The following is a 13,724-nucleotide window of genomic DNA, read 5'->3' on the forward strand; positions in this document are numbered from 1 at the left end:
GTCAGCCCCACCCACAGGTCCCCCCAGCTGGTTCCTAAACACGGCCCAGTGCTCCCGGGCCTGTCCCCAACACCACACATGGGCCAGCACCAGGGAGGGGTTTGGGGCTGAGCCCCGGGGCTGAGTTGAGGGGTTTGGGGGGCTCAAGACCACTCACATGCAGCTGGTTTTGGGGCTCAGGAGCAGAGACTGAGTCATGTTTTTGGGGTTCAAAACCAGGGTCGTTCGGTGGGTTTGGGTCTCAAACGCAGACTGGGATGTGGTTTGGGGACTCCAAACCAGGCTCAGGGGGTGGTTTCGAGGCTCAGAAGCAGAGGTGGGGTCCTGCGCTCGTCAGGCCCTGAAGGAGGCTCAGGAGCTGTTCTGGGGGCTCAAAACCGGGCTCATTTGGCTGGTTTTAGGGTCAGAAACACAGGCCTAAGAAGTTCTGCATTTTCAGGTACTTGAGAACAGAGACCAAGTCCTGTGTTTTCCAGACCTGGACATGGGCTCGGGGGGGCTGTTTTGGGGGTGCAAAAACCCAGGTCATTTGACTTCAGGGAGGGAGGGCAAGTCATGGGCTTTGGGCCTCAAAGGGAGAAGTGTGTCCTTGGGGGTCAGGACCCGGCTCATGCGGCTGGTTTTGGGGCTCAGAACCAGAGACTAAGAAGTCCTGCCTTCTCCAGACTGGAAAACAGGCTCATGGGGCCATTTTGGGGGCTTGAAAATGGAGAAGAAGTAAGTCCTGCGTTTTTGGGCTTGGAAACGGGCTCCTGGGGCTGGGCTGGGGGGTTGGACCAGAGACCGAGTCCTGCGTGTTTGGGCTCAGAAACAGAAACCGAGTCGGCTGTTTCTGGGGTCAAACCCAGGGACCGGGTTGGCCACTGGTGCTGGGGGTGGGAGGGTGCTGGGGGCTGGGCAGGCTGCATGGACCCCCGCCGGAGGTTGGGGGTGCAGTTGCATTGGTCCCCAAAGCTTGGGGGGCCGGTGTGCACCGGGCCAAACTCAACGTCTGAGATGGTCTCTGCGGGAAGAGGCACGTTTCACACTTCTCACACTGTCTTCGTGGGTCCAGCTCTTTATTCAAGGTGCGTACAACAGCCAGAATAGTCACTAACTCAGTAGTCCGTATTTAGACAATGTAAATTATGACAGTTCACATTCTTATGACAGGGATTGATTTACGACCTTGTCCAAGGCCACACTGCTCTAACGAGCAGAAGCTGTAATTAGCTTACGGACAGGCAGGTCTGTCCCGGGCCAGGAGCAGGGCAGGCGGCAGCATCGGCCTCAGCGCCGGCAGCCCGGCTTCTTCCTCAGGGATTCGGTAAACCCTGGGCAGGTCTCTCCCCATCCCCTTTCAAGGGCAGAAACGATGTGTCCCAGCACGTGCGTGGCTCCTGCTCGGCAATTTGTGGGGGCAGTGCCACCGGCCAGGTCGCCCTCACGTGCTGCAGACGAACCTGGGACTGAACTGGCTCCTACGTCCCTGGAGAGAAAGGCACTTTTCAGCGAGGGAACAGCCAAACACCATCTTTGACTTCACGTGTTACACTTACACAATACTTTCTGTATTTATTAACTAATTAGTAAGCGTTTAATAATCAGGCAGTATTTGTAAACTAATAATTCATTATTATTTAAATACTTGTACATTGATTATTCAACACGTACTCAATATTAATGATGATACTTACAATCAAGTGATGGCAGCGACTGATTTACAGCCATGTCAAGAGCCCCCCCGGCGCCGCAGCGAGCAGGAGCTGCACTCCCACCCCCAGGAAGGGGGCAGGAGCCAGGCAGGATCGGGCAGCGTCCCGGCAGTCGCCCAGCACAGGCCTTTCCCCTCGGCATCGGGCGGGGGGGGCCTCAGGGGAGCGGGAGCAGCTGTGGGCTCATCCCCAAGGAGTCAGGCCCCAGGCGCTGCTCGGCCGCGGGTCCCTCCGGCTCTCACTCCTGCCAGCGGCCACGCTGCAGCACAGGGCTCAGCCCGCAGTCGCCTCCCGGACGAGGAGCCCCTGATGGGGCAGAGCCTGGCGAGGCAGCGGGGCTGCAGTGGGTCACGCTTTCACCTGCCCACGGGGCCGGGATGAAGCTGCCCGCACGGTCAGGACCTGCCTCGGAGATCCTCTGGGCTCAGCACTGGGGGGGAGGCGACGAGGCGGCCTTCAGCAAGTGTGAAGAGGGCTTCGTCGATGGAGAGTCAGGCCCCGAGTGCTGCTCGGGTGCACCTGCGGGTCTGGGTCTTGCTCCAGCTCAGGCTGGTGCCTGGTTCCCTGCAGGCAGTTTCCATCATGGGCAAAACAGCTTCAACCTGGAGAAAATTACCTTATTCCCAATTAAAATAAAAATGCAATTACTAATTCACACAGTATGAAACAAAGACAAACATTAAACCGCGCCTTTCGGCTCCACTCCCCAGCCCAGGCTCTCCCCTTGAGCAGCACACACGCACCAGGTCACGGTCAGCACGCGGGAGCTTTTCACTGCCGGTCCCTCCTCCTCCTCACACGCTCTCACTGGGGTTTTCTGCCCCTCCTTGAGCACGTTTTCCTGGGGTGCCTCCAGCACGGCTGAGGGGTTCGGCCCTGTCCGTTGAACCGGCGCAGGGCCGTCCCCGCAGTGGTGTCCCCTGGAGCAGAGCAGCAGCATTGTGGTGGATGGGGCCAGGCTGGCTTTTGCTGGAGAAGACATCCCTCATGGAGAAGACATCCATCAACTCCCCTGGCCCTGTCTCTCCATGCATCTAGGTTTCCCTTTGCTTTCCCTTGCCTGGCAGGTGGGTAAGGGTGCAGCAGCCCAGAGCTGGTTGCTGCTCGGGGCTTGAGATGGGACAGCTGGAGGAGGGAGCTCTTGGCTGGGAGCAGGCGCTGGCTGGAGGAAGAGGAGCTGCTACAGCCTGGCATGCCTTGCAGGGTGCCGCTGCTCATGGGATGGCAGCTGGGCAGCCCCAGGCTCAGCACTGGCTGCATGGGGAAGGTTGTGCCCTGTGTGATGGGACCATGGTGGAGCTGGACACAGTGAGGACCAACAGGATGAGGCAGTGCCCCAGGCAGAGCTACGGGTCTGTAGGGGATGCTGGTGGCCTGGGGTGGTCCCTGCCCTGACCCTCCTCACATGGGTTGGTGTGATGGTCTGGGGGTGCCACCAGCTTCTGCTGGAGCATGGTGTGGCTTACCCTTGTGCAACCAAAATAGCTTTAAGAACCAGCTCACCACAACAGGTTACTCCTGCCCTTAAGTCATCCATGCATCCTTGGGAAATGACCGTTGTTGGCCCGACCTGGAGCAGAGAAGAGCTGTAGCTCAGACCCTGGGGCCCTGGCTGCAGAAACGTGGGAACGAACCATGAAACCACCAGTGTCCTCTAAAGAAACAAAATATGCAGGAATATGAGTGGGGTGTTTGATTTTTATGGGTACTGTTGCCCTTACCAGTGTGACTTTCCAGTATCATTAAAAAAATAATAAGATGGTGATCAGCAAAGCAACAAGGAATAGCAGTAACTCCGTGAGTTTAAGTTAATCTGTTACTTCTCAGCTTTTCAGTTTGCAGTTTCAAGTTTAACAAACTTGAAAGTTGACTTAAACTGAGACCTCTTAGGTAGTGTAAGATATTGGTGCACCATCAACATAATGTAGAAACTTTAGGGAGGTGCAGGCTGTAAGGAATGCCATTCACATTGCTACTCAAATACAGGACGAAGTGCCACAGCATTTTTACAGGTGTAAGTAAGAGGGAGAAGCTGAATATGCAAGTAGAATACATCAAAGCTCCTGTGAAAACGCTAATTAGTAATGATGGCCTGCTGCAGAGGCTAATCACAAAAATGAGAACCAGATAATGGCCCAGGAAGCCCAGTTAAAAAGTAGGAAAAGACTGCAAGTTCAAGAAACTGATAATATCTTTAATTGGAAAAAAACCCCACCAAAACCTACTATAAAACAGAAGGAACAAGAGATGGCTGTCCAAATCATGAAGCAAACGAAGACACTGACAAAGAATTCATACTTCAGGAATAGATGGTCTTAAAAAGAGATTCCATGGATCTCCATCAACTGCTAGGAAAATGCTCCAAAACCAAGCACCTTCGTGGCCTTGGTGGGGCTCTCTGGTTTGTTGTACAGGGTAATCCTCTACCAGACAACAGCTTAACAAAGCAGCTGAACCTAGAGCTGGAGTTACTGATTTCGGTCATGTTCTTTCAAACAAGTGTGTGTAAGTATAGGAGAAATCTCAGAGGGGAGAATAATGAATAGTAAAATGTTGATTCTTCCAGAGTAGAAGTAACGTTGAAGGAAAATAGTTGTTGTAGCTTAACCCTGGCCAGCAGCTCAGCCCCACACAGCTGCTTGCTCAGAATCAGAAGGATAAAAGTGAGAAAACTTGTGGGTTGAGTTCAAGACAGTTTAATAGGTAAAGCAAAAGCCACACATGCAAGTAAAGCAAAACAAGGAATGCATTCACTTCCCATCAGCAGGTGAGTGTTCAGCCATCTCTAGGAGAGCAGGGCTCCATCATGCGTAACGGTTACTTGGGAAGACAAATGCTGGATGTTCCCCCTTCCACCTTCTTCCACCAGCTTTATATGCTGAGCATGACGTTGTATGGTATGGGATATCCCTTTGGTCAGTTGGGGTCAGCTGTCCCGGCTGTGTCCCCTCCCAATTTCTTGTGCACCTGCAGCCTACTCGCTGGTGGGGTGGTGTGAGGAGCAGAAAAGGCCTTGACTCTGTGTAAGCACTGCTCAGCAGTAACTAAAACGTTCCTGTGTTATCAACTCTGTTTTCAGTACAAATCCAAAATATAGCCCCATACAAGCTACTATGAAGAAAATGAACTCTATCCTGGCCCAAACCAATAAAATAGTAGAGGATAATCATACCCTTCTATAACTGAGGCTTAACTGTTGCATTTCATGTTTCCTGAAGTTGACGCTATGGTGCATGATTATAAGTCATGGGTTAAAACCTTTCCTGTGAAGGAAAAAAGATGGTAAAAAATCTATGCCTAAATGTAGCAACTGGAACTTTAAAGTGTAAACTTTATCTCTTTGTTATAGGCAAGAGATGGAATCAAGAAATAACAAACCATCTGGTGAACAGCTGTTTAAGAATAACAGCTAATAAACTCAATAAAAGAAAAAATCTACTGACTAGGCTGTTAACATCTGACTCCTACGGAGGAAGATGTTCTAGCCTGGGTAACTAAGATAATTATTAACACCAGTTTTATGTTATTTTTAAATGTCTTCCAGAAGTATCACAGAAGAGCAAGTAATTCATTCCACCCCATAGATATTGGTAAGTACTTGCTGCCTAACTTTGCTTTAGTTATTTTCCATTATCACATATTCATATTAGGAGGAAAAGATGCAACACCTAGCTCGTGGCCATGACTGAAGTAACAGGAAAGAAGAACATAAGGACCCCAAGTGGCGCAAATTCAAGGGTGTCTCTGAGTCCAAGCAAGAGAAACTCTGTTTCCCTCCCACTGTTAAATATGATCAGAATGAGCTGATCTTGAATATATTTATGTACAAATTGTGAAGTGTAAGTCTGTGTAGATATATGTATTTGCAAATGATACTTGAGTTGGAAGAAACAAGGGATTCAATTAAGTCCAAATGTTTCCCACATGCAATCTGGTAAAGTTTAATTTGTTATCATTAAGCTATCTCTGCAACTTCAGAAATGAGAACTGTACTGACATGTCTTTCAGAAAACCGTTACAGAAATTAATAGTCCTTGAATAGGTAAAAAGGAGTAGGTAAAAATAGGTTAAAAGTAGTACTTGGCAGATAGAAGAGCTTCCTCAATTGGAGATGACAAAAAACCTAAATCTGTAGTATGTAGGCATGTAACTTTATGGGGAAGTGTTATCAAATGACTAACCAAGGAATTGTAAAAATATAAAGTTACTATATTCCTTTTCTGAATGCTAGCTGCTATTTTCCCATTAAAATCCTTTGAGAAAGATAGTCAGTAAAACACGTAGTGTGTCATCTTTGCGGTAAGACCACAGTTTGAAGTTGGCACCCTGTACCTGTAGTAGAAGAGACTCCACCGGTGACTGTGGGAATCTGTGGACACAAGGGGAGCAGCCAGCGCTGTGCTCTCAGGGATACAACTGTTTTAGATGTTCAAGGAACGTGTGGACATGGCATTGTGGGACATGGTTTAGTGGGCATGGTGGTGTTGGGTTGATGGTTGGACTTGATGATCTTACATGTCTTTTCCAACCTTAGTGATTCTGTTTCTAGTAAGTTACCCTGGGTTATCCTCCATGCCAAAACGTTAGTCTGTACACTCTGTCAGTTACAAGGCATGGTAAACTCCCAGCAGTGCAAGTTGTTCAGGCCTCTCGGCTCCCGGACTGTTGCATTTGGCCCTTGTACCCTGTTATAAACTGTCACCAACATCTGCCATGGTGTGCAGTGCACGTTGACGGTTGTGTTGCTGCATCCTGGTTACCGCATGTGTACAGCGCGAGCTTTCATCCTAGCAGTGGGCAAGAACAGGTTAGCGTGTGGGCTGTAATGCTGGGTGTTGTCAGAGCTGTATCCAGGGCCACGATGCCGTGCTAGGGCCATTCCCACTGGAGAGCTGTGCAGGGCTTTGACCTGTGCCATGTGCTGTGCCTCTCTCCTTGGAGTCTCATCACCTTGAGCTGGCAGATCCTGAAGGCTGCATGCCTACTAGTATTGTCCTTAATGTATGAATTGGCCTTTCTTCCAGGTCTGGGCTGGTATTACCAGTTTAGACTCTTGCGCTGGGGAGGAAATAGAGCTTAGAAGATACAGGAGTAGCTCAGTAGTCACTAGTCACATAGGTAGCCAATAAGTACTTCCCAGCTATGCACCTGCCCAAAGCTTAACAGCCAATTAGTGCTGTGACTTCTGTGCTGATCAAGCATGCTCCCTCCAGTCAGCACTGTTAGCCTTGTAGGTGAGAGAAAGCGATAGGGAGATTGAGCAGGGCCTGATGAAACTAGGATGCTTTTCAAAAGCCTAAGTACTTGGCTTTCAGCTTACGAAAATCTCTTTAACAGCATGTGTTCAGGTCTGTTTTGTGTGTACATGCCCCTCTTTTGTAAGAAGTCTAAAGTCAGAATGATATGGTTGGAGGAACCCGAGTATGGCTGCCACAAGCCAGAAAACGTTGAATCAAAACCTCTCCCCTACAGCACGGCAAGAGTGAATCTTCTGTCTTTGATACGCCGAGTCCCCAGCAGCTCAGAAATTCAAAGATGAAGAGCTGATAAACCCGACCAAAAATCCCGCATAAATCAAGCTTTCTCATGCCATGGCCAGCTTCCAGGATTAGCAGGTAGTACCCAACAAACATGAACCGAAGCAGGACTTGCTCCTGTCTGGGGGGTCTGAAGGAGTTCCCTTTTTAGAGTGCAGATGAACTGTGAGTAAACTGCAACAAAAAACAATGGAAACAAACCAAAAAGCCTTCCCCTGCGTAATGCCTCTTTTGGATATAATTAAAGCACTAAACATGAGAATTTCTATAGACTGCTTTCTCAGGAGCTCTCTCCAGCTTTCTGCATACAAAGGACACTCTTCAAACTCTCAGGGTCAGGAAAACCTCCTGAAGATTTTGCAGGTAAAAATGTTTCTCAAGTTAATTTGAGAAGGAAGCATCAAGAGTATTTCAAAGCAGACTATTGGTTATGAGAGCAGTTGCCAACATTTTTTAATTCCATTTTTGTTTGGCAGCCCAGTGAGTGCTACTGTGCCAGGTTTTTATCTTGGACAAACAAAACCATCCACTGGAGCGCAAAGATGAACATCAGCTTCTTAGGAAGGTTAAGCAGATGGAGTGGTGGACGTAGGCATGGCCTGTCAGACTGCAGATGAGAAGTTTATGGTGAGCTGCCCCCATACTTCCCTTTGAGGACCTCAGGCAACTAATACTGGAGTTCAGGGAAAATTTTATGGGGGTGAAAGAATAACATTTTTAGGTGAAATACCCAGATATTATTCACCAAATGGCCTTCTCAGTTCTCCTGTCACTTGGGCTGTAGTTAGTCAGACTCTGCCTTCTTTCAAACATATTTAGGATCAGTATTTCAACTTCAAGAAGCAGTTCTGTCAAACACATCCATCACCCTGTCTTCATAGTAGCTCTTTGTGGGCCAAACCAACCCCAGCAAGATTTCTTTTCTTATTTTTACTACCTTAAAATAATACCCCCAAAGGAAAACTCAAGGAGCTAGTCAGAGCCTTCTGTCTTAAATGTTCATTGCTATTAGGCTTAGCTATTCCCCCCCCAAATATCAAAGTAGCTATCGTGTCATAACAAAGATGTGCAAAGTTACTGATACCATTCTTCAAAACCCAGAAAACCTGAACATCTCTTCCTGCCTGCTTTGCATTTCACTGAGTAGTCGATCGACTGCACACAGTTTGCGTGTGCAGAAGCAGTGGGTAGCTACTGTCGCTAGCTGGTATGTGACTCCTTCCCTTTTCACAGAGGACTTCCTCAGTGCCTCTAGCACTGCTGAAGGAGGTAAATACCTCTGCAAAACTGTGCCCCGCTAAGATACTCTAGGAAGTAGCAGTGAGACAAGAGGCTGGTGAAGGGCTGCCAATTACAGCCCAACAGGCAGCTAACTGCTTTCACTGGGAGCTCCTCAAGTGGACTGGAAGGCCACAGAATGAGGATCTCAGCAACCAAGAGGGAAGGAGAGAGTACTTCGCCCGGGTGCCACATCTACACAAGCTGACTGGAGCCTCAGGGACAATCCAGGAAAAGCAATACTGGCTCCTTTCTTTGAAGAGGTTCACGAGAAGGAGAAGTGGGACCTCTGTCTGTTACTGCAATGCTACTGGTAAAGGCAGCAAAAATATATCATCCACAAGTCTTTACTCACAGACTTTGGAGTAAAGGACCTCCCCTGAACAGAGGAGGATGGGGCAGAAAGAAGTGAAGAGGTGGCCCTAAACCCAAAAGCTGGGACATACCTATGGGGAAGCCTCCCCAGGTTGGAGAGCTGTTCTGCAGCGAGGGGCCTGCCACAATGAAAAGACAATCACATCAAATCAACCAGCCAAACAACGGAGAGTCACCCTGTGCCCAACAGAAGTGAAGACCTGGCTCACAGCAGAGTTAGGTTTGGCGCACACCTCGCATTGCTACAACACTGTCTGAGGGAAATGGGGACCATGTAATCACAGGTGCTGATAAACAATTTCCACCAAGGAACTGTGTTGTCAGATAGGCTGCCGAGCCAAGAACGCATCTTATCCTTAAATGTGAGGAGGACCGGGCAGCTTCCAGCACCTTCCAACCTCAGTTAAACACTGGCCCATACACCTGGAGTCAGCCCTGAGCTGCCTAGGACTACTGGTACTGCTGTTTGTAAGAACACACGGCTCTTCAGCGAAAAATCTATTCAGAGGGTCTAGACACGGGCAGTAAGGGGATGCTAAAGTGATAAAAGAGGAAATTAAAACAAAAATGGGTGTGATGGTAGGGAGGAGGACACAAACAGCATCTTCGTATGATTTCTGGTGCTGCTGGGAGAAGGTCCCTCAGGACTTGGCCACCCCAGGGCACAGCCTCCTGCCCTTGCCTGTACATGCAGTGTCAGGCAGTCACCAAACCAGGAGGAGAGGAGGAAACTGCTGCCAACTTCTAACCCCTACAGAAAGCCACACTGCTACTGCAGCTGTAAGTGAAAAGTGTGGAGTTTGAGGATTGATAATGCAATTCATTTGTCTGTGTAACAACCTTACACGCAAAGTACCTAAGTCAGAAGGTTCCAGACTGCAGCGTGATAGCACCAGAAGGGGCTCGCCAATCAAACTGGAGAGCCTTCAGAGGGAGGGCAGTGCCAAGTGAATTAAAACTGATTAAAACATCCCTGTGCACTAAGTTAGATTAATGCCACCATACATCATCCCATGCCAATGCGACGTGGCAGTGTCACTTCCCAGTGTTACTTTATTAAAGAAAATGTATGAACACAGATCTGTAATGCTGTCTTTAGTTTTGATTCATAAAGCATCAATTTGTACCACAGCAGTGAACTTCCAGGCTTTACCTTGTATTACATTGAGCATTATTAAAAATCTGATACTCTGCACCAAGAACAAGAAAATCACAGGAGATGAGGTGATGTGAATGCTACAAATCTGCCTGAAATAAAGTCTTACCAGTGGTTTTGATCAGTAAAATCCATGACACAGAAAAAGCATGAAGAGGAGTGAGTAATACGACTGATGAACAGGTAAGACTTTGAAACACCCTGTTGAAGCATGTATAGGTCACAACAAATACTGGTCAAGTGGGGTAAACAAATACATTGAGTTTTGCAGGGCTTTCAGTTCCCCGTAAGCAAGTCACGGTTGTGAGATCATTGTAACCAAGAGGAAATTAGTGGCTTCTGCATGCACTTGGTGGGCACCGCATTTTGGGGACCTCAGGACTGCCTCACAGATGGCTTTGGGAATAGCGTCAGTGTGGTTCCACTTCCCCTCCTGCATTTCATAAAAATCTGGGTAAGTCCAATTTTACGTTCTCATATACCCTGACTCTTGACTGTTGGACTCAGTATTTTAAGGACTCCAAATGAGGCTGTTGCATGCCTGCTCTGTGGAGCGAACTGTCTCAGGGACTCAGTAATGGGAGCAGCCTGTACTGTGGGGAAAAGAATCCACTCAATAATCAAATCATACCTCCATCAGTAATTGTATGTTATATATTACATTTACGTATGGCATCCATACACCACTAAGTCTGAAAAAACAAGAGGGGAAAAAAAAAACAACTTCAGGCCAAGCACATACTGCAAATACAGGAGAAATAGCAAATCATTGATGCTTTCTTTTTTTTTCTTTCTTTTCTTCCCCCTAAGGTAAATATGTGAAAGTAAAAGAAGATTCTGAGCTACTGGAAAAGGAATCCCAATGGGATGCATCCATCATGTGCCACATAAGGAAAAGTAAAGATGGGGTTGCACAGGTAAAGGATGTTATCAAAACGCTTTAGGTAAATGTTGTAGTCTGTGATGTGGTGAGACATTCCACCTAACCCCTTAGGCAGACTGTGGACAGAGGGTAGAAATGTCTCCCTGTTCTGTACCCAGCCAAGCAGTGGGCTACCTCTCCAGGAAAACATTGGTCTCGTTCAGGTCCTGTTTCCTGTCTGCCAGCCCTGTGACAGTAGGCATCCAGGTTTAAGCAAAATGAACATCTAAACTATTTCTAGGTGCAACCTTAGTGCAGGGCACATGCAGAATTCTGAGGTGATGTGTTTGCAGTTGCCTGACTGTGTGGTCTCCCCTTCTCCTGCAAGAACCAACCGACCAAGCTCTCCTGTTGAAGAATCCAAGTCAGGATCTGTATTTAACTCCTTTCCCATGTGTCCATACAAAGGCATTACTTGTTTACTGTGTAATTAGGTAGGTCATCTAAGTTGTCTACACCAATTATTTTTGCTTCTGTTTCTGTGCACCACTTTAAAACTCTGTCTTGATTTTCCTGTATGAGATGTGACGTAGAAAAAATTTCTCACACTCTGCTCTTTCTAGAGGGATGCCCATGCGGCTTGTGGTTTACGTAGGCAACTGTTTTCCGGTGTGCGAGACCTGAACAAGATGTTGAGCTTTGATGACAGGTTGCTGCAAAAAGCGTATGAATTGTAGGGTGTCATGGCAGTTTAGTTTTCAAAGTTGAGGGGATTTTCTTGTTAGCGAAACCTGCTTTGTTGTCTGACATGTGGGTTCTATGGACTTGCTGCTGAAGACCTGGAGTCGTACTCTCAAAAGGGCTTACGCATTACTGATAGGATTTTTTTTCTCCTAATGATTTAAGTCCCTAAATTCCCGTTTTGAAAAAAGTGACTTGGGTCAAAGTCAGGGAAGTATTTTGGAACCCAGTAGTTATAAAGTAGCTCAGTAAAGGCATTATCAAAACAGCTCATAAATGCTTTCAAATCTGCACCATGGGACCATTTTGGAGAAATGCACTTGCCAACACCCTTGAGTTCTCTTTAGTTTTCAAAAATTTAAGAGTTCCTGAGTGAGAAAGGGGTTATTTGAATATAAAGTTAATTTCAAAGCACTGAAAAAAATGCAAAACTTCCTCTAGAAGCAGCAGAATATGGTTGTGATTTCAAAAGGGGAAGGGGAAGGAGGTTTGCTTTTTACAAAAATAGGAAAACTTTCATGCAAATTATAAATGAATCTCTTGGAAATAGATAATCCAGTCTCTATTCTTCACTTCTCTTTCTATGGACTTTCGGGGGGAAAAAATGACTGACGCAGCTGGGCAGGGAGTGATCTCCCCCGAGGGCTGGGTAGTCAAGGAGGCAGGATGGCCTCCAAAGGCAGGCAGTATGCGACTATGGCATGTTACTGCCCAGACCAGACCCACAGCAAACATCCCTGCAGCTTCAAACCTGTGATACACCCCACTTCCCGTAAGAGTGAAACAGCCTGGCCAGGCACTGGCGAGCTGTCTGAGCCTGGGGTTGTGTGGCAGCATGGCCCTCCTCTGCCATTTAATGTTCCCTGCACTGAGGGCTTCACCAGCACCACCACGCGCAGGATTTGGACATGACTTCTGTTCTTTGCTTCAGGTTTGTGACACTTGAAAGTCCCAGTCTGCTCTTCTAGCAGCAACTCTTTGAATTGCTTGTGCATGCATTAATGGAAATATCTATCAGTTATGACTGGAAAAAGTGCTGTGCTAAGTGGCGGAAGAGCCAGCAAAAACATGCCCACGTATTTTTAGTCACCCTGGGATTAATTCCCAGGCAGGTCTTTGTTTACAGTGCTATATTTACATGGAGCAGCCATATGGAATAGCAATATTCCTCCTGACAGCTGCTCTGCTTTCCTCAAAGCAACGGAGGGAGAGAGTGCTTCAAAATAACGCCTGCTGCATTTCTGTCTCCCTCCGAACATCATCACAAGTGCAAATGAGACAGCTACCCCAGTGCAACCCCTCTGCGCTTCTCACAGCTCACAGGGGTCAGCTGGGGGCATGTGTTGCCATCCCCTGCCAGGAATCACAGAATCACAGAATCACTAAGGTTGGAAAAGACCTGTAAGTTCATCAAGTCCAACCATCAACCAACAAACACCACCATGCCCACTAAACCATGTCCCACAATGCCACATCCACACGTTCCTTGAACACCTCCAGTGATGGTGACTCCACCACCTCCCTGGGCAGTTTATTCCAGTGTCTCACCACTCTCTCAGTAAAGAAATTTTTCCTAATATCCAGTCTAAACCTCCCCTCGTGCAACTTGAGGCCATTTCCTCTTGTCCTGCCACTCGTCACTTGGGAGAAGAGACCAACACCCACCTCACCACAACCCCCTTTCAGGTAATTGTAGAGAGCGATGAGGTCTCCCCTCATCCTCCTCTTCTCCAGACTGAACAACCCCAGTTCCCTCAGCTGCTCCTCACAAGACTTGTGCTCCAGACCCCTCACCAGCTTTGTCGCCTTTCTCTGGACACGCTCCAGCACCTCAATGTCCTTCTTGTAGTGAGGGGCCCAAAACTGAACACAGGATTTGAAGTGCGGCCTCACCAGCGCCGAGTACAGGGGCACGATCACCTCCCTACTCCTGCTGGCCACACTGTTTCTGATACAGGCCAGGATGCCGTTGGCCTTCTTGGCCACTTGGGCACACTGCTGGCTCAGATGCCCCAGGCATGGACCTCAGCTCCCAACCCTGTGGAGGCACAGTTGAGATCTCGGCCCATCACTCACCTCTC

The 13,724-nt window shown here is 48.0% G+C and overlaps 1 long non-coding RNA gene across 2 annotated transcripts; it reads right to left on the reverse strand.

The window, feature by feature from the left end:
- Positions 1–1,047: 1,047 nt before the first annotated feature.
- LOC132317023 (uncharacterized) lies at positions 1,048–6,182 on the reverse strand. Of its 2 annotated transcripts, XR_009483985.1 has the most exons (5): positions 4,867–6,182; positions 3,198–3,348; positions 2,438–2,663; positions 1,677–2,310; positions 1,048–1,468 (listed from the first exon to the last, which is right to left on the reverse strand). It is a non-coding gene; the product is annotated as an uncharacterized LOC132317023 (long non-coding RNA). The 2 variants fall into 2 exon arrangements; XR_009483984.1 differs by having other exon boundaries at positions 3,198–6,182.
- Positions 6,183–13,724: the final 7,542 nt, after the last annotated feature.

This window comes from Gavia stellata, chromosome 5 (genome assembly GCF_030936135.1).
Source record: "Gavia stellata isolate bGavSte3 chromosome 5, bGavSte3.hap2, whole genome shotgun sequence".
NCBI classification, from domain to species: Eukaryota; Metazoa; Chordata; class Aves; order Gaviiformes; family Gaviidae; genus Gavia; species Gavia stellata.